At 35.0% G+C, this 24,174-nt stretch overlaps 1 non-coding gene and 1 pseudogene across 1 annotated transcript; both read left to right on the forward strand.

Moving 5' to 3' along the window:
- The first annotated feature begins 12,538 nt into the window (after nt 1-12,538).
- On the forward strand, nt 12,539-12,635 carry LOC122114092 (annotated as a pseudogene).
- Nucleotides 12,636-16,498: 3,863 nt separating this feature from the next.
- Nucleotides 16,499-16,605, forward strand: LOC122114063. Its single transcript, XR_006148518.1, has one exon. It is a non-coding gene; the product is annotated as a U6 spliceosomal RNA (small nuclear RNA).
- Nucleotides 16,606-24,174: the final 7,569 nt, after the last annotated feature.

A 24,174-nucleotide genomic window follows, 5' to 3' on the forward strand; every position in this document is an offset into this window, starting at 1 on the left:
AAAAGGCAGAAAGACAATTAGTAACCATCCCCAAGGGCAACCAGCCCTTGAGAAGCTCTTGTGTTCTCTAACAATTGCAGATGGCGATACTCCAGCTGTTGGCTATCCTGACTCTCCCAATCCTGGGAACGGTCCTATGGAATCTGCATCAACCTCAACAGGTGACCTGGGCAGTGACCAACGCTGGCAATGCAGAAATCGTCAATAGCACCACAAAAGAAGCTGTCCCTTTGACCTGGTGGCCTGACCTTCATTTTGATCACCACCTTATGGACTTTAATATTTTTGTAGGAGTTAATTATTTTAATGTCACCTGTTTTAATTGTTCTTTTACTAATTGCTTATATAGTGGCATTGAATCCATACTTATTGTTAAACAACCACCTTTTGTTATGCTTCCAGTTTAGATCTTGTCCAACCCCACAGGCAAATAGCTGGATTAAAAAATCCCCACCTCTGGACTCTGAAGTGGCAAAGACTGCTATCCCATCCTTCACTAGTGTTAAAGGGCTAGTAGTGACATTTCCTGGCTTAGTAATGCTTTTGCTGATGGTTTTTTCTATGCCTTCCTTGCATTATATGTGCACTACAAAACTCTCATGAGCTTAGCCAGCCAGTTATCAAGCTCCAAATGAATGAATTTCCCCCCCCCCCAAGAGGAATCGCAACCAGAGATGGGTAAGAGGGTGTGTCAGTCTGAGCAACCTAAGATAGGCCCTTCAGCTTCTCTCTGAAGAAGTTCCCGATGACGGGTAACGCAGACAAGGCAATCCACCCAACCTAAGACAGGTGGGTTCACTTCTTTAAACAAAGACGGGAGGGGGGGGGGGAGATGATGTTGTGAGCCATTGGGAGCTGACAGTAAAGCTCAAAGTTCATCTTGACCCCTGTGCTAGCTTAAAGGCACGTACAAAGAACTGGCTTACTTAAGAGACACCAGGTGCCCAGGAATTAATTGAACTGCTTCGGACATTTCTAACTGTGGTGGGACTAATGTTTATTACTGTGCTAGGTGGGGATGTGAGGTAACTGGGACGGGCTCTTGGATCATGCACAAGGGCCCTCCCTATCCTTGTCTGTCGAATCTCGACCCCCAGACTTGCCTGGAACCCCCTGTGTAGCCAATGCTATCCCTACCAATGTAATCCTGTTAAAACAACCTTTACAGAGGAGGGAAAAGCATAACTAACTGGGAGTTGGGTCTGCCATTAAAACAAAAAAAAGGGGGAATCTGTAGAGCACATGGGCAGCAAAGATGGCACTGGGAGAGAGTAGAGTGGGCAGAGCCCAATTGACCTTCCGATCAGGGCCTAACCAGCCCTTGTAGGCTTAGGTGCATGATAGGGTGTGACCTTGACAGTGATTGGTTCCTCTTCCTCCCTTGCCATGCCACCCGCCCTTTTTGGCTTTAAAAAGGGCGGCTCTCTGTTAATAAAGGAGTTTTCTACCTGCTGGATTTGGCTCCCTGCTGTGTCTGATTGTCTCCTGGGCTGAGGGAGGCTGGGTAACATGTGAGCGCAACACTTACCTTTCCTCCACCCTGTCCATCTTTCGTGGGATGGACGAAGACCCAACACACCTATACAAATGGCAGAGGATGTTAATGTAAGGGTCCCATAGGTTGAGTCATTAATGTAACAAAATGGCAAAAAGAGAATATATTTATTGCTAATTCAAATTTTCTGAAAAACTGCAATGTCATCATTTGGTTCAAATTTTCATTCTTTGGCTACATAGTGTCATTCAGTGCACATAAATGCAAATATGAGCCAGGTCCTGGTGGTTCATGCCTGTAATCCTGACTACTCAGGAAGTTGGGATCTGAGAATTGTGGTTCACAGCCAGCCTGGTCAGGACAGTCCAAGAGATCCTTATCTTTAATTAACCTCCAGAAACCTGGAAGTGGTGCTTTAGCTAAAGTGGTAGATCACTCAACTTGAGCTGAAGAGCATAGGGATAGCACCCAGGATCAGAGTTCAAGCCCCACAACCAACAAAAAAAGTGAAATATGAGTTTAAATTTTCCCCAAAGGAACGACAAGATCTTCCCAAGCAGAAAAAATAATTCTAAAATGATTCAGTACACCTACTTCTGCTGAGTTACTTAAGTTATAGCTTTTTTTTTCTGGACATAGTCTTTTTTAAAAAATTGTCAAATATTAGGTTTATAATAAACTTCATCTAATATTTCTTGTTTCAAAAGAGAAATCTATACAGTTGATGTCACTTAGCTGTCTTGATATCTTAGTTCAATGCCAATCTAGGCAGGAGAGTCTGTCAACCTCTTATCTCTAATTAAACACCAAAAAACCAGAAGTGGAATTTTGGCTCAAGCAGTCGTGTACTAGCTTTGGGGGCAGGTGTGCAGGAAAGACAATTGTTCAGGGACAGGCTCCAGCCTCTGGGTCAAGCCCCAGAACTAGCACAAACCAAACGAACAAACAAAGAAAAAAATCCCAGATATTTCTTTGAGACCCTCCTTAAAGGTGCACTAGTCTGAGAAGAGGCTACTTTTACTTATCATACTCACTGGATCCTGCTTTTTTGGAATCTTCATTGCTCTGGAGAACTCAGGACCAGACTAAAGGAATTGATCAATGGCTCCTGCAACAAGAGAATCATCTCAGGGGTGAAACATCCATCCATAAGACACTTTAAAACCTCCATGTCTTTGTTTCTTTGCTGTAGAACCCTTTTAAAACAATGTTATTTCCTTTTGTTCTATGCTGGACTTCACATGGCACATTATTTCTTTTTGTAATCCTCTCAACTACAATTTTAAAGAAAAGTTTTATATGAGTAGAGAACACAGTCAAAAAAGTCAGGGACAGAGTTTCCTTCAATCCTTGGGATTGTTTTCTTGTACAGTAAAAAGGAAAGCACAAGTTAACATGAACTTTGTCATTCCTCTATGTTCATTTCCTTTCCTGGGATCAGTTTCCACATCCAGTAGCAGTTACCTCCAGTAACAATAGATGGTGCTGCCTGAGTTATGATGAATGTTTTCTGGCTTCACTGAAATAACACAAGAACACCTTTGGACCTGAGGTAACACGTTTTTCAGAGATAACTTAGTAAAGAGAAAATATGAAATTTATGTTGCATATAAATACATTATCCATGAGTACATTGAGTTCAAACTTTGTAAGTTCTCTGTAAATTAAGGCAAATTTTAAATGGGAAGAAGGTTCTCAGATCATTCTTTTTTTGAGTGTATGTGTTGCGCATTATTTCCCAAGTGTACATGCATTAACAGTAAGGGAAACAATAGCAATAATAGGAGATAAAGAAGTTCTGTGTTTAAGTATAAGGGGTCAGTATACTATAAAAGACTCTACAAATAAGACAACATTGAAACAATAAAGCCAAGTCCAGTATTTCGATTTATGGGAGTGATATAGAGAAAACATTACTCCCAGGTGGCACACGAATTATGAGGGCACTCCCTTTCTAAATCATGCTTGCTAATAAATCAACTTTGTAGAAAGAAGAATGGAAGTATAATTCTGCTTCCAATGCAAGTCAGATATAAGAGCATGGACTTAACTGGAAAAAAACGTCCATCTCGAGAGAGCAGGGATTATACTAGCAATGAACTGGTGGCTAAGATGACATTTCTTTTTCTATCCTTTACTTATATAATTTTTTGTTGGTGGTCATCTTGGCAATTGAACTCTGGGCCTGGGCACTGTCCCTCTGCTATTCCACTCCAGGCTAATGCTCTACCACTTGAGCCACAGTGCTGCTTCCAGTTTTCTTCAGTTAATTGGAGAAAAGAGTCTCGGGGACTTTTCTACCTGGGCTGGCTTTGAACCCCAGTCCTCAGATCTCACCACCACCCAGCTTAGGATCACATTACTAACAGTGTACACTCAGCATATGTAATGTGTATGTTCATCTATCTTTATATGGATTCTTGAGTTAAAAATCTGGGCTGCAGTATAGACTTTACACTCATAAAAATGTTTGAAGTTTAAAAGTTGATTCTACAGGATAAATAAAACCTAAGAATGGAAAGGAGTCTGGGAAGTTCAGTTTACATCCAGCCTGGGCAGACCAGTTTTTGAGACACTATCTATAATTAACCAGCCAAAAGCTGGATTGGACAAATGGCTTAGGTGATGGAATATGAGTCATGAGCAAGAATGATGAATAAGAGCTTGAGGCTTTTGCATACATACATATTAAAATACACATACACACAGAGGCACTTATATGTGCACACACAAATACACAAATGAAGCAACTCTCAGAATATGTAGAAAAGTTAGAAAACAATAGAAAATATGTCCTGAGTAAGACTAGAATCAAGTGATAATTTTTAAAATTAGAAAGTCTTCAAGTGAACTTTCTTCAAAAAAGTTTGAGAATATTATCTATGTTGGGACCAGAAATAGTAAGAGAGTCAAGTAATCCTTATTAAGGGGATCAGATCCATGGAGGAATGAATCAGAGACCCCGCAGGTGCATTTGAAAATGTTCGTATCCTGTGTCAAATGTTAGAACATCTTTGAAAATAGTACATGAACAGTCTGAGAAGTCTAGTGGATAGTATCACTGGAGAAGTTCAGAATTGCTAGTCTGTATCTAGATTAAATAAACCAAGAAACTATGCCAAGGCAGTGTGATACAAGACTAGAATTCTAGCACTCAGACTAAGACAGGAGATTAGAGAGTGGAATTACATAGTGATAGCTTCCTTGGACCAGGTAATATAATTTTGTCTTAATAAAACAAACCAAACAAGAAAGGAGTGCACAGTTGGAAGTTTGGGCTAATTTTGTCACTATGATTTGAGAAGTCAAGTTTCCTACTGCAATGCAACTCATATATAATCCTCAGTTGTGTTTTAAATGCTCTCTTCATTACAAATGGCTCATTATTTCCATGCAAAATTCCCATCCAAAGTTATCATAATTCTGTTGGATTCCAAAGAATTAATGAAGGATTACAAAAGCTTAAGCCCAGAGAAAAAGCAAAGTTTGACTAATGTAGGACTTTGTAGATCTTGCTAAATTAGAATTTAGATTTAAATTAAATGTTTTTAATTTCATATTCTATAGGATACTACAAAATTCTTTTTAATAGAGGGTTTAATTGACAAATTCACAAATGATTCTTGCATTCTATTTGCGTAGAATATTCTTTCAAGTGAGTTGTAATTAGAACTTAGTTAACAGATAATTCTAACAGTTCATGTATGAAATGATAATGTGAATAATATAGACAGAGTTGCCAACAAATAGATTATATAAATTTATCAATTTAGAAAGACAGCAATTTTTGAGGCTGTGGTATAACATGCTATAAAGAGAATAATTTTGTGACATCTTCTTTCTTCTACCTGCATGTAACACAGGAAGCAATTTCCTTAATTAGGTACCTTTGTGTACTATGAAAAAAAATGCTTAGGTTTGGGGTTTGTTTAGTTTTTGTTTTATTGGTTTGTCCTACGGCTTGAACTCTGGGCCTGGACACTGTCTCTGAGCCTGTTTATGCTCAAGGCTCCTGCCCTCCCACTTCAATTTCAGTGCCACTTATGTCTGGCTTTTTCTGAGAAGTTTATTGGACATAAGAATCTAGGGAACATTCCTGCCTGAGTGGGCTTTGAACTGTACTCTTCCGATCTTAACATCCTGAATATCTATGATAGTTTAAAAAGAATAAATATAAATAATATTTGCAAGTATTTTGATCTCAAGAATACCACTGGTGGAAAAATGATACAGCCCAGTTTATTGTGGTGTTCATTCCAGAACACGGAGGGCAACACATTAACAGAGGTGTAGTATTTTTTCACAATAGAGATAAGCTATTCATGATGTAAATTAAGGGAATTTTGAGGTGCACACTACATGTTGGAAACTGTTGGGCTTGGATGACTTTATGGCATAAATCTTGGGATTGATGATCATAGAAATAATAGCTTAATCTGATAAACAATTGCTTACTCTTGAAGAATTAATTATTAAGATGCTTCATTGTTTTATCCTCTACCACAATGTGGCTATTTTTCTGTTGACTTCTCAATCTGTAACATCCCATTGGAAACTGCATTTATTGCAGAATTTCATAACATGCAAACAGAAATGGAAAGTTCAGAATTTGAAAATGAGTAGTTATCAGTCATAGGAATTTTGAAGAACACATATATTCTCTCCTCTTAGCAATACATTTTCTTTCAAAATTTATGGGTTTCTATAGAATTACAATGTTTTTGGTTTTGGTATGAGAAAGTAATAAACTTATTCTTTTTTCAAAATAATGGCAAGTATATTGTGAAAATATTGTCTAGTTGGATTCAAGTTGATGGTCCTCTTATTAAAAAGGGGTAATTAATTCAAATTAGATGCCAAATAGTGTTGATTTTTAAAAAGTTACTACACAAAGAATAATATGTACTATACCAATACAGTGAAATTATATTTTATGCAGCTTATTTTTTAAATTTAATTGTATTGTCAAAGTGATGTACAGTGGGGTTGCAGTAATTGTAAGGTAGTGAATACATAACTTTTCAAAATAATTACCCCTCTCTCATTTTTCTCACAGTTTTCCTTCACATCCAAACCCCTCAAAAGTTGTAATGTACATTTTCAACATATTGTCTTGTCTCGCCATTTTGTTGTTCATCTTCCCTTCCCTAATTAAGGTAAAGGTATACAGAATACACAGGGTATCAAAATCAAATACAGCAGGGGATAAACCATAAGGGAAAACCCCAAAGAAAATAGAAATCACATAGTATATTAAAAACAGCAACTGCAAATAATATCTGTTTCCATATCTTGGAGTTCATTTTGCTCAGCATCAGCTTATATGATCATATATATGCATAACAAAACCACTGGAAAATAATATTTTCACCGACACTTTATCATGACAACAATATGTTAAGTGTTTTTGATGGTAAAGGTGGAATTAGGATTGGTGAATTCGCAATTCTGATAAAGTAATTTCAAAACAGTTTAAAAATTGTGATAGGTAAATTTTAACTGTTTAAACTTTTTAACAACTTAGCTTATTAAGGAAATTTAAAATTGCCTGGGAAAATAGGCTTTCATGCAAAGAAATCCATGGAGACTAAGCTGAGAGGGAGCAATGTGGGTGAAGATGGCTCATTTTCACAGTAAACAAACAAACCTCACAAACCTTGCTATAAATCCTGTAGGTTCCCGTGAGAATTGTTCTTACCCAGAAAACATATTCTCACTGTGAAACAATGTTGTACTGGAATTTAAATTCAAATTTCCTTTTAAAAAGGCATCAAAATTTATGAATTGACCTTTAATTACCAAACAGTAATTCTCTGAAAAAAAAATAATTTGGGCCAAAATATTTAGGGAGAAAGTGCCCTCCACAATGAAAGCAGGTATTGGGTATACACTTTTCTGATTAAAATACTTTCCACAATGTCTTTGCATGTGAAGCACTGAAACAAAGAAAAAAAATCTGATTGGATATCTTAAACCAAGGATTTCTCATTTCTAAGTAGCTCACAAAATATAATATCCTTATTAACATGACATAGTGAAGACTTCTCTTATTACATAAGCCAAAAAGTTTTGGGATCAGAAAATAATTGAGCAAATAAGAAAACACATTCTTAGAAGCTCTGGCTAAGCGTATTAATTTCAGCAGTAGAGGGATTCCAAAACTTTTTGAAATAGATTGTGTTAATATTTTTGCTACCTAAAGTGATTTTACAGAGCCTATTTGGCTCACTACAATGCAGAACAGATTGAGTGAAGACATGAAAATAAATTCCACATCCAAATAAAAAAGTTTAAAAAGAAAAACCAAGATGATGTAGCAGTGGGGGATGCCTTATAGTCCTTCAGCTTCACTAGACTTGAAGCCAAGAAGCTGTGATTAATTGGAAATCAGGCAAGAGCTAAGAGGAGAACATAGAAGTAGGACAAAGAATTATTGTCCGTTGTAAGAGACACTGTCACAAGGTATGGATGATTTAACTCTATTCTTCTCCATACATCTTGTTGAGCAAATGCAAGACCAAGAGAAAAATAATCTATTGAAATAATTTTTTTTTTCTTGTCGGTCATGGGGCTTGAACTCTGGGCCTGGGCGCTGTCCCTCAGCTCTTCAGCTCAAGGCGAGTGCTCTACCACTTGAGCTACAGTGCCACTTCCGTCTATTGAAATAATTTTACAAAAAATATCTTCACTGTTCCTCATATGGTATCTAAGGGGAATCTTTTTTTATTGTGAAAAAACTGTACAGAGGGGTTACAATTACATGGGCAAGATAATGAGTACATTTGTTATCAAGCATTGTAGCCTCCTCCTTTGTTTGCCCTTCCCATCCCTTCCCAGACTCCCCCCTCACCCAAGCCTCCCCCACCCCCCCATCCCCCCACCAAAGTTGTAAAATTCATTTTCGACATGTCAACTTGTACTTCTCATTGTTGCAATGGCCCAACTTGTATCCTTATTTAAACGACTTGTTTTTCCCTTCTCCTCCACAAATTATACCGACATCAAATACAGTGAAAGCAGGGGTTATACTGTCGGGGAGGGACATACAAAACAACAAAGAAATAATCTTATAAATGCATTGGAAACAAATGCATGAAATAAAAAAATTTAAATACATATCTTAGGGTTCATTTTCCTATCACCTTATCTGACCTTTTCTGCTTGACTCATACATATACTAACTATTGCAAATAAGGGAAACCATGGGACCTATGTTTCTTTGGGCTTGGCTTACTTCACTTCACATAATTTTTTTCCAAGTCTAAGGAGAGTCTTAAGAGAGAAGATAAAAGTGGAGTATTCTTCGGTTTCCTTGAAGCATCTTGTTAGCAAAATATATCTTTGAGGTTAGAAGTTATTGAATCAAAAAGTGGTGGAGTCCTTATTTTTGTGGGCACTTTAAACACAAGAAGACTTTCACGGTAAAAGAAAAAGTATAGCTAAATATTTCTGATCACAGCTCCTTGGACTGTTTTTTCAGAGACAAAGTTTTACATTAGAGTTTGTCCTCATTAATATAGATGTTGGGTTTTCGTGGCAACCAAATGAAAGGGTAAAGTTTAATGCACTCTCTTGGACAAGATAACAGCATGATAGAAAAAAATGGTAAATAAAATTTAGTGAATTAGTTTGACTAATTACTTTGCCAGAACAAAAAGGAAAGATATAATTCAAAATCACTTGACTTAAAAGAATGATGAAAGAGTAGTGAAGAGAGATGAGAGAAAATATAGAGGAGTGTTCTGTCTCCAGTATTGTAATGGGTTCTTGATCTTGTTTCTTCCAATCTATCTTCACAAGCTATCAAGTGTGGCTTAGGACTGGAGTATCCAGTGCAGAGAAAGAGAACTCAGAGAAGAAAATATTTGCAGCAGATGCAGGTGATTTATAACCTTAGACAATCTATTTAAATCTGTTCAAAATTCTCTGCTACCCCAAACTTCCCTCTTTGAACAGTTTTGTTTGCTTTTCCCAAGACTACCCTTCATTAAATATTTAAAATTTTGAGAGGTCATATTTATTCTATCTAGAGGTTGCTGTTTGCTTGTGATTTTTGTGTGTTTTTGTTTTTTGTTATGTTTTTAACTGAATTTCAAAATGTTGTGCAAGTGTATTACAATAAATATGTCTATCTAATTTTCCAATGCTCCTGGGTCAGGGTGACTCCTTCTATCATTCTCAACCAACCCCTTCTCCAAGATTTATTTCAGATTTACCACTTCTTTTGTCACATGTGTACATTGAGTATTCTAGGTGTACTTGCCCCTTGTTCCATTTTTCATTCATTCTATGTTTTTACTATTATTCCTTTCTGGTTTCAACTTCCTGGTAGTCATTCTGTTAAACTATCTGTTAATACTTTGAAAGGTTTATATACATTCCATGGAGTTTCAATCCTGCATATACTTGAACGTATGTCAGCTTATATTTCCATATTTCATTCATCTGCAATAACAATTTGCAAGACTGGAGATGTGATAATATTCTCATTCATTTGGAAGATTAATCTTTAGTCAACAAGAAAGTTTAAAAATGGCTCAGAATATATTCCTAGCAACCAGTTTTTATGAATGGATTTGTACAAAGTTTGTGATTATTTTATTTGACATGGGATAATATTTTCTACTACCTATAAGTTTTGGAAAAGGAAGAAAACTAAAATTTACTATTATAGAGGAATTTGAGTGAAATAGAAGACAGATTTTATATTTGTCACATCTCTGATGAGTACCCATATTCAAGATTTAAAGTCTTATTTCATACTATGTTAGACAGATAGGGAAAACATAAAACAACATATGATAAGGCAACTATTTGTGACTTTTTAAAATGTACCTTATTAAGTGATGAAATTTACTTTATTAGCTAGTGTTTGGGTTTGAATTATGGGAGGCTGATCTATTTAACACATTTCTGGAAGGCACCTACTGAACAAAACAAATATTGGGGGGTACTATTTCTACACTTTAATGAATGGTTGAACGTGTTTGGCTTTAGTGCTGGGTAAATAATTCAACTCTATTGTAACTTGCTCCCTACACTTGTAAAACTTGTAATGTCACTAAGTATCATTTACTTGTCAAATGTTATTTTGGTGAATGTGATTTTAAAAAGTTTTGAAAAAGAATTTTCAGGAGATTAAAGGTAGGTTATCATTGCCTTGAGAATGATAGCATTTTTAAACTACAGAACCAAGATTTACTGTAGTACCAGTAGTTTGAAGCATTAAGGATCTTCTCAATTAATGTTTTTCTGAATTATAATTGACCTGTAAGTAAAGTTTTCCTAGCCTTGGTAGACCAATTATGGATCTATCGTTCCCAGAACAATTTTTAGGCCTACTTATACTGGACTGAAATCTTTCAGTAATCATTAGGAGAGGGGTATTAAAAATAATTTTGTGACATTTGTGATCTTGTTCACTCATATGGGCTGGGCATCTGTAAATTTAAAGTTGTAATTACTGTACTTTCTCTCAGATATTGTGATCTCATCTTTCATTTTAAGTTGTCTTGCATTTCACAATTGCTTACTGCTGCGGTCCTGAAATACTATAGGAAATGAGAAATTGAGATGGATTTTCAATTACTTTCTGTTGGCATGTTGCATGGGCCTAGGTGAGAAATCTTGCACTTGTTATCTGATGATGCGGATAACTGGGACCTGGGATCCTAGGACCCTTGGGTCCTGCAGAAGAATAATACCTTGTAGACATCATATCAGCAAAATTTGTGTATAATCATTAGGAATGCTTCAAAAATATGGAGAAAATCAGTTTGGGACCAGTGATTTAAAACAATAAACAGAGTAGCAGCGTAAAATCCCTTATAGATTAGAGGAAAACTATTTTTTTTTGCAATGTGAATTCAGAAGACCAAGAACATTAGAATGTATCACAAGTTTATACCAAAGATATTGCATTGATATTTTTATATTCTAATATGTATTCTAAACCTAATTATTTATATTCCAATTCCATTTATTGGAATAAATACCTATTTATTTGTCAAATTATCAATTAATTCTAGTAAGTTTCACTGTGTGAACTAAAATATCAGCACATATAAATATAAAATGTATAACTATATATAAGTAAAAGGCACACGTTTTGCAATATTCTGTTGTGGTTAGAGTATCAAATTATTTAAAGTATTTAATGTATTATTTCATTATCTCTACCTCAGTGTTTGGTAGAGTTGGACCTAAAGCTTTACCATTTGAAGATTTACAGCCCAGTGGCAAGAGGAAACACTTTGATTAAAACATTAACAATTTAAGGCCTAATATCGAGGAGAGACCTATAGACTTCTCTTGTAACTCTGAAAATATTTGGTGATAGAAATGCAGTAGTGTAAATTCCTGCCTGGTTGGATGGTAGACTGGCCAGGACATTAGTTAATCATGCATATGAACAATTTTTTCACCTTCTTGGCTTTAGATACTTTTGAAATATTAGGTATAATAACCAATTATATTTTGATAAAATACCTTCTAGTCTAAACATTTCTATCTAAACTGTTCCTGTCTCTATGATCCCTTGTAATTAAGATTAGTTTTGTTCCAGTAAGAAAATCTATGCTGTCAGGGTAAGATATTCTGGTTCGTCTGTTCCTAAATGGAAGACAGGTAAAGGGTCAGGTAGACATTTGTGCCAATAAGATCTCATATAGGAATTTTTAAGCTGCAGAAGTTTAGAAGTAGCTCTTAAGCAAGGCTTACTTTGAATCCTTAGCTCCACAAAGCTAACTCAGCTGATAAATAAGTACTTGAAAAGCCATCACCTTTGGACCTAGCTTTAAATTCTTCAAAGTATGATGAAATCTAAAATGAAAAAGATTTAAAATACTCATTGACAAAAAAATTGCAAATGTGAGCAATCGAACAAACAATATAAGTTTTTTTCCAATATACACAGAATTTTAGAGAAGTAATATCAATAGCATTTTTAGGAACAATAAGTTTTCCTGGTTACAAATAGTCAACCAAGGATATATGCCTGTATAAAGATTGCTTCATTAACTACTAAAATTTAGAGGATACTACATGCTTCAACAGCACATCTACCCTAATTGCAATACAAAGTTTAACACGGCACTTGCACAAGGATGATATGAAAATTTGTGTAGTATTCCATATTTTTCATTCTTCAGATGCAAGAAATGAAAAACAGTTATTAAAAATTGATTACAAAAATACAGTTGTAACGATACATGTAATTCATTAAATTGATAGTTTGACATCAGTGTATTAAATCATCACCTTAGAAAGGCCTTTACATAGCATAACCTTTACAAAACTTTTGAAATTAGATAACATTTTCAATTTATCCCAAAGAAATAAAATACTATAAGGACCTAGGGGAAAAAAAAAGAATCTTAAACTATTTCTATATCGAATGCTATCTGAAATGACACATTTATTAATGAACCTATATATTATGAAACAATGTAGAATTAAAAGTATTATATCTAGGAGAGAATGAAATAGATTATGGATATTATACAAACAGAATACAGATTACTTTAAAATATCCTTTTTCAGACAAGCAACAGAAATATCTTTAGTTTCTGTATTACTCATTTCAACAGATAAGTTAAAATTATTTCTGATTATAAAAATCACAAACTCTGCAGAAATCATTATACATGTATACAAACAAATCTTGAATACATTTTGACATCGAAGTTAGGCAATTCACTTGGAAGAATAGCATGGAATCCATGAATATTTAAAGTAAGATATTAATGTGGCTTTGTATTGTGAAAATATTTTGTATGGACACAAAGATGGATAGGCATTTTTGAAATTTAAGAAACTTAACCAAACCATTATGACTTAGGAGAAAAATTTTTGCAGCCTTCCAAAACTTCAAAGAGGTCATACATACTTAACCTTTTGGCAATATCAAATGCAGCTTCTTCCAAGTTGTTCTTGACCTGGTTTGATATAATATTTCAATAGAAGCAGATCCAGCGTACCTTTATTTCTATTCCCAGCAGCAAGATGCAAGGTTGTCAAGACTTCTTTAGTTTGGGCATTGGTATCTGCATCATGATGCAGTAAGAAAGAAGCCACTCTGGTATTATTCCACATATAAGTATCTAATGTAGGCTTCTGGATGAAGAGAGCTATACTCATCATCATCCCTAGTATTCACATGAGTGGCCTTTTTGGAAAGTAGTCTCTGCACTGTAGTAAGCCGATTATTTTCAACAGCCCAATGAAGAAATTTGCTTGGACACTTCTCTATTTTTTTCTAGCAAATGATACCATTCCTCACTTTTTCATCTAGTTCCTTGTCTTCATCAGAATTGCCTAACTAGAGACTTGAGTACCAGTGGGAATGAGGTGTACATGTATTCCCCAATAGTTCACGTTGGTTGAAGTAGTCAGAAAAATCCAGTGAATTTTCTACTTCTGTTTTTTCACCATGATTTTTTTCTCTTTTTCCATTTTTACTATTTGAAATTATTCTAACTGGAGAATAGGGAATGCATAGAGAGCAGAAGAAATAAATCCAAAAACAATCTTCACAGAAGCAAATTCTCAGAGCTATTTCATGACTTTGCAAAGGATAAAGTGGCTGAAGTTAGTATAAATTTAGAAGTATGAAAATGGGAGGGGGGACCAAGATGGCAACAGGGCAGTAGGGAAATGCCACAGCTCTCCCCAACCAAAAAGAGAGTTAGAGTTCCTAAGCTTAACCTCCCCAAGAGACCGACAAAAACAAAAAGATGAACACCCAGAGAAATACTGGAGGTGGAAAATAACAAAAAAGAAAGAGAGAAAAAGAATTTCAGAACAGAGAAGCACGAAGACTCCACCTCCAGTGCTTACTGGTGGCAAGCAGCGCAGCAGGGGCTGCTGGAGTCCCAGAGAAAAAGGAGGCTGCCTGCAGATCACCCATGCAGAAGGACTTAAGAAAAGAAGAAACAAAGAACTTCCACTCCTCTGGTCGAACCACTATTAAATAACCCCATGCTGCTGATCACATGTATGGTGTATATGTGTACACCATTATATGTTACAGACCGTGATAGACAATTTGCTCCAGGAAAGCTACAATGAGTTTGTGACTTTAAATGAGCATCATCATCCCAAAATACTGTGAAAATTGGCAAATTTTGTAATCACTTAATTACAACAACAACAAAAAAAAAAAAAAACCAGAAAACTACAAGTGGAGCTATGGCTCAAGTGGTAGAGCATGAGCCTTGAGCTGAATTGCTCAGGGACAGCTGCCAGGCCTAGAGCTCAAGTCCCACGACTGACAAAAAAAAGAGAGAGAGAGATCTTTCATGTGATTGATTCTAACATATTTATAAAATTATGTTTTTATTGCTTTGTATGTCCCTCCCCCATGGTATAACCCCTGTTTTCACTATATATGAAGTTGATGTATGTGGAGAAGGGAAAAAACAAATCGTTAAAACAGAGATACAGGAGGACCCATTTCAACAATGAGATGTACAAGTCTTTATGTCGAAAAAAGAACTTTACAACTTTGGTTGGGGGGACGGTGGGGAGGATATGAAGGGATGGGAAGGGGAAACAAAGGTAATGTGCTCATTATCTTACCCATGTAATTGTTACTCCTCTGTGCAGTATTTTCACAATAAAAAGAAGTATGAAAATGACAAAAATGTAAAAAGATATTCATATATTTCATTATATAACCCAAACCAGAAAGCAAATGTTGTTTAGATGATTTCTTAAAACATAGTCTTTCAGAAGCTGGGAAGGTGGCTCAGTGGTAGAGTGTTTGCCTTGCATGCATGAGGTCCTGGGTTTGATTCCTCAGCACCATAGAAGAAGAAAAAGACAAAAGTGGTGCTGTGGCTCAAGTGGTAGCACCATCTTTGAGCTGAAAAGCTGAGGGACAGCACTCAGGCTCCAGAGTTCAAACCCCACAAAAACAAAAACCAAACCAAAAAACTAAACAAAACACAGCTCTCACATTTGTAGCCTCAATTCTGTAAAGACACTGCTTCAGCCTAGGACTAAGATTTTAAGTGTATACATTTATCAACACTTCTGATTCAGATTTCTACTTGAGAAAATTTTAAATCAATATTTTGTTCTTAATTTTTCTCTTTGTATATTCACATGCATCAATAAAAAATGGTGTGGACATCCCAGTAACATTCTCAAAGTACCTCCTGATGATGAGTTATGAAAAGTTGTATTCCATTACAAAAAGGAAAATAATGCTACAAATAAAGAAAACCAATAATTAATTATTAATGTTTAATAAAATAAAAACCAAACACCAGTGTTTCCAGTTTTTGAAGTGTTCTACATATTAGATTTTACTATTTACTCATATTCCTGTACATTTAAAACTGGCTAAGATTATGATTTCACAAGAGTTTTGTAGGCTACGGGTAGCCTTTAAAGTTACCCACTAAGGTTACTCTTTCTTTATGGCTCATCTCATCATTTGTATATGGCTTATATCATCATTTGTTTCTCACTAACATATAAAAGAAGCCCTCAAGTTTTAACAGAAACTGTGTAGTTAAAATCTTAACTCTTCTCTCTGTTTCTTTACACAGACTTTGTAACTTCTCATAGTAAAGTTTCTATAAACTCTGAAATGTACATACTTAGTAGTATATGTCTGCTACCATAAATCTTAAATACTTTATGGAAAAGATTTATGACCTGCCGAACAGTCTTAATTTTGGCATACATAAGCAAATTCCCAAAATTAAACATATTTAAAACAATAAAATTTTTAACAAACCTTAGGACTTGCTACAGTGCTCATTATGACAGGTGCCATGTATAGAATAATTGAATTTCTACTCTTACACATCTCTTGAACAACAAATATCTGGAATTATTTTGTTTTTGACATATCTAACTTGACTTTATTCTTAAATGTGTGCTTACATAAGAAATATATGGTTCTAAAATTTCACGACAAGTCTTTTGAACTTATTTTTGTTGAATTTTCTAGTTTAGGAAAATCAATTCCACTTTATGTATAAAAAATGTTCCGTGCTCAGTTTGGCAACACATACACTAAAATTGGAAAAATACAGAGAGAATTAGCATGACGCCTACGCAAGGATGACATGCAAATTCATGAAGATTTCCACATTTTTACAACAACAGATGCTAGAGGGTATGTGGACAGAAGGGAACCCTACTCCATTCTTGGTGGGAGTGAAAACTTGTTCAAGCACTTGGAAAGAAGTATGGCGGTTCCTCAAAAGATTCCACATAGAGCTCCCCTATGACCCAGCAATCCCACTTTTGGGCATTCATCCAAATGATCAAACAAGACCATACTATAACTACCAGCACATCTATGTTTATTGCAGCATTATTTACCATAGCTAAGATAGGGAACCAAACCCGATGCCCCTCAGAAAATGAATGAATCAAGAAAATTTTGTGTGTGTGTGTGTGTGTGTGTGTGTATGTATTTTCCTATCTATCTATCTATCTATCTTTCTATCTATCTATCTATCTATCTACACATACATATATATGTATATATGTTTGTATATATGTATATTTATATACATAAATATAAATATAGATTGGAATGTATATATATGTAAGGTATCCCTTACTTGGAATAAATAATATAAGCAGAAAACTGGGATAAGCAGAAAAGATCAAAAGCTATATGCATATTACTAAATAAGATGATGTTAAGCTAAATGAACCCCAAGATAAGGACAGAAATGTTTTTTTTTATTCTTTCTTACTGTTGTTTCTAACATATTTATAATGTACAATGTGATTTTTTTTGTTTTTTATTTGGTCCTCCCGCACAGTATAAGCCCTGTTTTCACTGGATTTGATGTTGGCGCACCTACATCCTGAAAATACACTTCTCTAATTTGGGGAAGGAAAGGGAAAAATCAAAATGCTTAAATAGAGATAAAAGTTGAGCCATTGTAACAATGAGATGCACAAGACAACATGTTGGGGGGTGTGGGGGTGTGGGGATGAGAAGTGTACATGTGGAGGTGGAGGGGAAGGGATGGTGGGGGGAAAAACAAAGGAGGAGGTAACAATGCTTGATAAGAAATGCACTCATGACTTTGCTCATGTAACTTTAACCCCTCTGTACAGTACTTTTACAATAAAAACCATTAGAAAATGTTCTGAGATGGAAGAGTTTATTTTATTTTACCCATATAATATTGTTAACAAAGAAATTAATGGGGGGGGAGGACTGGGTGGGGGGCCGGGGAGAGGCTGGGAAGGGATGGGAAGGGGAAACAAAAGAGGAGGCTACAATACTTGATAAGAAATGTGCTCATTATCTTGCCCATGTAATTGTAACCCCTCTGTACAATATTTTCACAATTAAAACACACACATACACACACACACACACACACACACACACACACAAACAAAAAAAAAGAAATTAGTGGAAAAGACTGACCCAAAAATATTTTGAGTAAGTGTGTGAGTGTGTGTGTGTGTGTGTGTCTGTGTGTGTGTGTGTGTGTGTGTGTGTGTGTGTGTGTGTGCATGCCTGCATGTTGGTGTGCTCAGAGTTTTAAGTCAGGGCTTCATGGTCTCGCTAAGCCTTTTCTCTCTAGATTGGTGAGCTACTATATGAGCTACATCTCCATTCCTGGACCTTTGCTAGTTTATTTAAATTTTGGAAAAATAATCTTAGGAATTTTTGGCCTGATTGGCTTCCAACTCTTATCCATAATTCTCAGGGTCCTGAGTAGATATGCAGAGTAAACAGGATTACACGTGTGACCAACCATCACAATGCTTTCAGAATAATTTTAAAAGTAGAAAAAAATTTACTTCACGGGGGGACTGTTTTATCATTTCCTACTTTTAAAGCATTTTGGAGTGATTATATGTGAATTTATTTCATGTTGAGATTCTTAAAAGAGAGTAAGTGATAGTATTTAAAAGTTTTAGTACTTTTTTAAAAGAATACTGGAACTGTGGGACAGAAGAAATTTGCCTCTCTTTGGACCTCAATTTATAAGCTCAGCTCTGTGCACGATAACCCAATGTCACCAACACAATCTGTGTTGAAGACAAAATGTGACAGAAAACAATTACCATGGGCAATAATTGCTATGCTATTATTTATTGGACAATATGAATATTGAATTGAGAGTGTAAGAGAATGGAGATATTTCACCTACCGTTTTTGTATTGCTGAAAGGCTTTTGGAAACTTTGACTCATTTCCTTCCTCACTGTGTGTCTTTGGGCCATGCACTTAGTGACTTTAATTACAATTTTTCTCAACTCTAAAATGGTAATAACATTAGCATCATAGCAAATGGTTTTTTAAGAACTAAGAGACATAAAACTTGTGAAATACTTAACATAAATTACTAATGAACTTTGACTTTAGCCAGCAGTTTTTTTTAATACTAAACAGAATGTGCTATGTATTACAGAAATCAATACATGTAGTGAGCCACCAGAAGTAACGTTATCTATTGACTATGCTGTGCTTCCAAGGAAGCCAGGTGGATAACTTCTCATGCTGTAAATCAAACTGCTTATCTTATGTCTTGATAGTGCTAAACTATCAGGGTCAGAATAATGAAGGAATTGTAGACTGAGCTAAGGTCCATATGAAAATGTTCAAAATTGATAAAGCCTAAAAGTAACTAAGCAGTATATTGTGTTTTTCATTATTTAAGTTAAATTGCAAAGAAAGGGAAGACCTAGAAGAATGAATTCTCTTTTTGATAACCTATCATAGGTCCTTAGCAGGATGAACTCTTTCCTCATTCTTGTAGAGGCATCATCAGATGAGAGGAACTCTATGTTTTGGTTGCGTCTTTCAATTTATTCTTCAGTTTGAAATCTGAACTACATGAGACTGAAAGAAACCAAGGAAAATTAGACACACAGGCTTTGGAAAAAGCAATCAGAGTAAAATAAACTAAATACATATAGCCTTGTAAAAGGCTTCACTAAATTGAGTTATATAGTCTCAAGCATAAGCAAAAATGATTTAAGCAATATCATGTTATTGAAAATTGAAAAATGTTAGGTGTTGCTCAATTTTTTCCTTTCTACTACCTGGAATGTATTATTGATTTTGTATAGAGAGATTAAAGATGAGATTAACAAGGAACTTGATTAAAAATCGATAAAAGTTCTGAATAGACATATTTTCCAATATGCCCTGAAAATCACCAGTGGCTTTAAAAAGTTGTGTTTAATATCACTTCTATGCTGGCTTAATGCTGTGTGAACAGAAGTCATTAGAGAAATGCAATTCAAAATTACTATGATACTACTACATAACTATTATAACTCTTATCAAAAATATTAGAAGGAACTTGGTGTGGTGGTAAAGGCTTGTAATTCCAAGCATTTGGGAAATTGGAGTAAGAGGATTTCAGCTTAAGGCCAGCCTGGGATACTGCACATAGTAAAAACATGCCCTTTAAAAAAAACTTAAAAGGTAATAATGTTGGTGAGAGTGTGGAGCAAAGGAAATTTTCTACACTCTTGGTCAAAATATAGGTTAGTATTCTCGTTGTAGAAAGTAGTATGCAATTTTCTAAAGAAATGCAAAGATGAAATATCATCTGACCCACCAATCATATGATTAATTCTCTCTGGGTAACTCGTAAATATATCTGTAGTTCACTGTTATTCACATTTTTCACAACAGGCAAGATATAAATCAAAGTTATGTGTTCAACTACAGACTAATAAAGCAACTGTGACACATGCACAAATATAATTTTCTGTTTCATCTTTAAAATAGCAAGAGATTTCTCCCATTAGCCACAACTTACAATGACCTAAAAGATGTAATCTAAATGATGTAAAATGTTGCTTTCTGATCTTTGTAAAACAACACACACACACACACACACACACACACACACACACACACACACACACACACCAACCTAAGCAACAGAGAAATTTTTCAAAAAGTAAAGCAACTGATATTGCTGGGACATTTAGGTCACAATATAGATGATAGTGGATATACAGGATGACCAAGTATAGAGTTGTAATGTATAACGTGAGGATACAGGGGACAACACTGGCCTTACATAGGAATGAAGGTAAATATGTAGGAGTTGGTCTTCCTTGTAGGGGTTTCTCTTTTAGGTGTTCTTCCTTCAGTAATGGATGAGATAAACGTAATTCTTTACATATACTTGCCTGTTTGCAGAAATAATAACAAACAATATAGCAATAATGTTTTATGCTCAACATGGAACAAAATGCCAAATTAATGTACATGAAATTATCCTTGATATAAACTAATTATTATTAATAAGGGAACCCATGGGACCTATGTTTCTTTAAGTCTGGCATCACTTGATGTGATTTTTTTCGACAATCTCCTATTTCCTTACAAATGAGGTGGTATCATTCTTTCTGATGGAAGCATAGTATTCCATGTGTATGTATGTGTGTATGTGTGTGTGTGTAACATTTTCTGGATCTATTCATCTACTGAGGAGCATCTGGATTGATTCCATATCTTAGCTGTGGTAAATAATATTGTGATAAACATAATTGTGCTGGTAGATTTAGTGTGGCCTTGTTTGTGATCACTTGGGTAATGCCCAGATGTGGGATTACTGGATAATAGGGGATCATGATTGTGTACATCAAGGATAATCTTAGTAGATGAGCAGAAGAGGTCAATTGCTATGTAGATATGACCATATAAGGTGATTCCAAGTGAAATGAACTTTAACACATGTTCTTCGTTGTTGTTGTTCTAATGTACTATGTGATTTCTTTTTAACTTTTTGTTTTTCCCCACTTATGATTTATCCCCTGCAGACACTATATTTGATTTTGATACCCTGAGTAGTGTAAATATGTTGAGCTGAACTAGGCAAGGGAAAGGGAAAAAACAAAATGGTGAGACAAAGGAAAAAGGGGGAACCTAGGTAACAGTGATACTCACAAGACAATATGTAGGAAATGATCTTGGTGTGGGCATTGGGAGGGAAGAGGGAGAAAAATGAGGGACTGGGTTACAGGTTAGAAAAGAAATAAATCTATTATCTTACTTACATAACTATAACCCTGCTTTAAATTACCTTGACAATAAAATATAAATAAAAAATAGAATAAAATATTCAAGAGCAGCAATACAGGAGATGGGAGTGGGGGAAATACTGTACTATACAAAGAAGACTACAACAGCTGTGGAGAACAGGAATTTTACTTTATCATAGGAAGTAATAATCTGGCGTACAGATTTTCAGCCTCATGTCAATCACTAAAAAGGGAAAACAAAATGCACAATCAGCAAACCAATAAAATAGAAAATTAAACAAGGTGGAGAGATGACTTGGACGAAGAGAAACAAATGACACAACTAGGAAACAAATAAAAAGCTGGTAAGTTTTAAAAATATTACCCATAATTCTAATAAATGTTTTTTGCATCACAATTGGTTAGAACTATACTTCAAATCACAGTTTAATAGTATATCATTTTAATAATAAGTTACTCATTATTGATTTCTTAATATTGAATGCTTAATATATAATTTTAATTTCAGCAGCTATAGAAAAGAAGAAAGTGAAGCTAATTTTAATGATATATTTTATGAATTGTAAAATTGAGAAGCATTAGAACTTAAATAATATATATTATTGTTTCATTTCTGTGAATTAATGTAGTAGTTCAAAGTGTATTCTACACTTAGCACTCATCTTAACATCAAATAATAGATTATTCCACAATACACTTGGTTTTAGGTGGAAGGGTTCAGCACTATGGTAAAATTCACACCACACAGTACACGAGAGTATGACTCCTCTCATCTAGCTTAAATGGTGGAAATTTGATTTCTGCATGCATGTTAAATACGTGTCTAGGTGATATCTATTAAATTATATACATGAGGTGCATTTCAGATGATAATTAAAAGTCATACTCATTAATTAAATTTTTATTATTTTACAAAATAAATATTTATGGAGACTGAATTTCTGAGTAGATGATGGGTTATGTGTGCCAGATTATACATATTGAGGCTTGTTTTATATTCCTGACATTGTTTCTACAGTTAGATTTAATTTTCCATAAGGGGTTAAGTGTATTATGTTGGATATATGAAAGTAAACTGAATGTTTATTCCATTAATCCTTTGCAACTTGTCTAATCCCAATATAAATTATCCATGTGCTTGAAGTAATGAAAATAACAACAGATATAAGCAACAGATATGAATCAGTCTTAGTAGACAAGTATTTTCACCTTTATTTTTATAGTTGATCCTCTTTTACACTACAGAATATTATTGGGAAAATGTGCTCCAGGCTGACCACAATTGCAGAATATTATGGTTTGATCTATCATAAGACAAGAAAGGAAGGGGAACATTCCTTCCAAAATTCTCCTTCCAGGGATGTGATCAGTTTTATGGTGGTAAGTTGGAAATGAACATTTTTCACAGTCAACCTTGAAAAGCCATCTTGGTAGACTATTTCTGCAAGTGGTTACAGATGATTATTCATGGATTTGCAAGGATGCCAGATTGCCTCATTTTGAGACAAATAAAACAGGAATTTAGCCAGCTGTTTTTGTATCTTTAGGAGAATAACACATTGACTGTACACCAGGGGATCACTGGGGCCCAGAGAAGCTAATACATTGAATAGTAATCCTAGACCTCTAAAAACAAAACAAAACAAACAAACAAAAAACTCCAGTGAGCACAGCCAGTCAGGGCTGCTATCACAGCCTACATTAAATCAGGCAAAAAACAAAAGCTGAAAGTCATTTAGCTGATAACTAATATATTTCTTATGAGGCAGACTGAAATGAGAGTCCCAAGAGTGGGTCAGAAAGACTGATTAAAGAGACTAAAATTGGTAATACAAAGATTGGAAAATAGAATTCCTTGTAGAACAAATAAATCATAGAATGACTGTGTGTGTAGGGACAAGACAGCAGACCAAATACCAGAAATGCACATTTTCTTAGAGGTCAGCTTAATGAAATATCAATGGAACTCTTTGAATTCTTAAATATTTGACCACATGTGGAAGAAAGCCAATTGCTAAAGAGAAAGAAAAAGTCATCACTCTGTTAGAAGGTCCAATGAAGTAATCAATCACAGATTTGTAATAAAAAGAGAAAATAATTATTCCAAATGAGGTTTTCATTTGTTTTGATGTAAGTGTTCTTGATTTAGGTGATAGAAATTACCATACAATTGATCCAGTCTCACAACTGAGTTGATATTGACTGCAGTATTCCCACATGAAGGAAAAGAGAAAATTTACAAATGTCTGATGAAATGAGTTGAGGATGAAGTGTTTTAATAGTGATAGTTGAGGTTTAGACACTAGTGAAGAGATGAGTTTTCTTTTATTAACCCCCACCCCATTTTTAAACTGATGAAAGTGGATCACAGCTGTAATCCTAGATACTCAGGAAACTGAGATTTGAGGACTGATGTTGAAAGCCAGCCTGGGCAGGAAAGTCCCTGAGACTCTTATCTCCATTAAACCACCAGAAAACCAGAAGTGGCACTGAGGTTCAAGAGGTACAGACCTCACCTTGAGTTGAAGAGCTCAGGAACAATGCCCAAGCCCAGACTTCAAGCCCCTGGACCAACAACAATAAAAACAAATCTCCTTTTTCTTGGACTGCCTACATCTTTTCCTAACATTCAAAAAAGCCATTTTATCACCCACTATAGTTAAGTCCTATCCTAGCTGC

Source organism: Dipodomys spectabilis, unplaced genomic scaffold (assembly GCF_019054845.1).
Source record: "Dipodomys spectabilis isolate Male_0828 unplaced genomic scaffold, ASM1905484v1 ptg000105l, whole genome shotgun sequence".
Lineage (NCBI taxonomy): Eukaryota > Metazoa > Chordata > Mammalia > Rodentia > Heteromyidae > Dipodomys > Dipodomys spectabilis.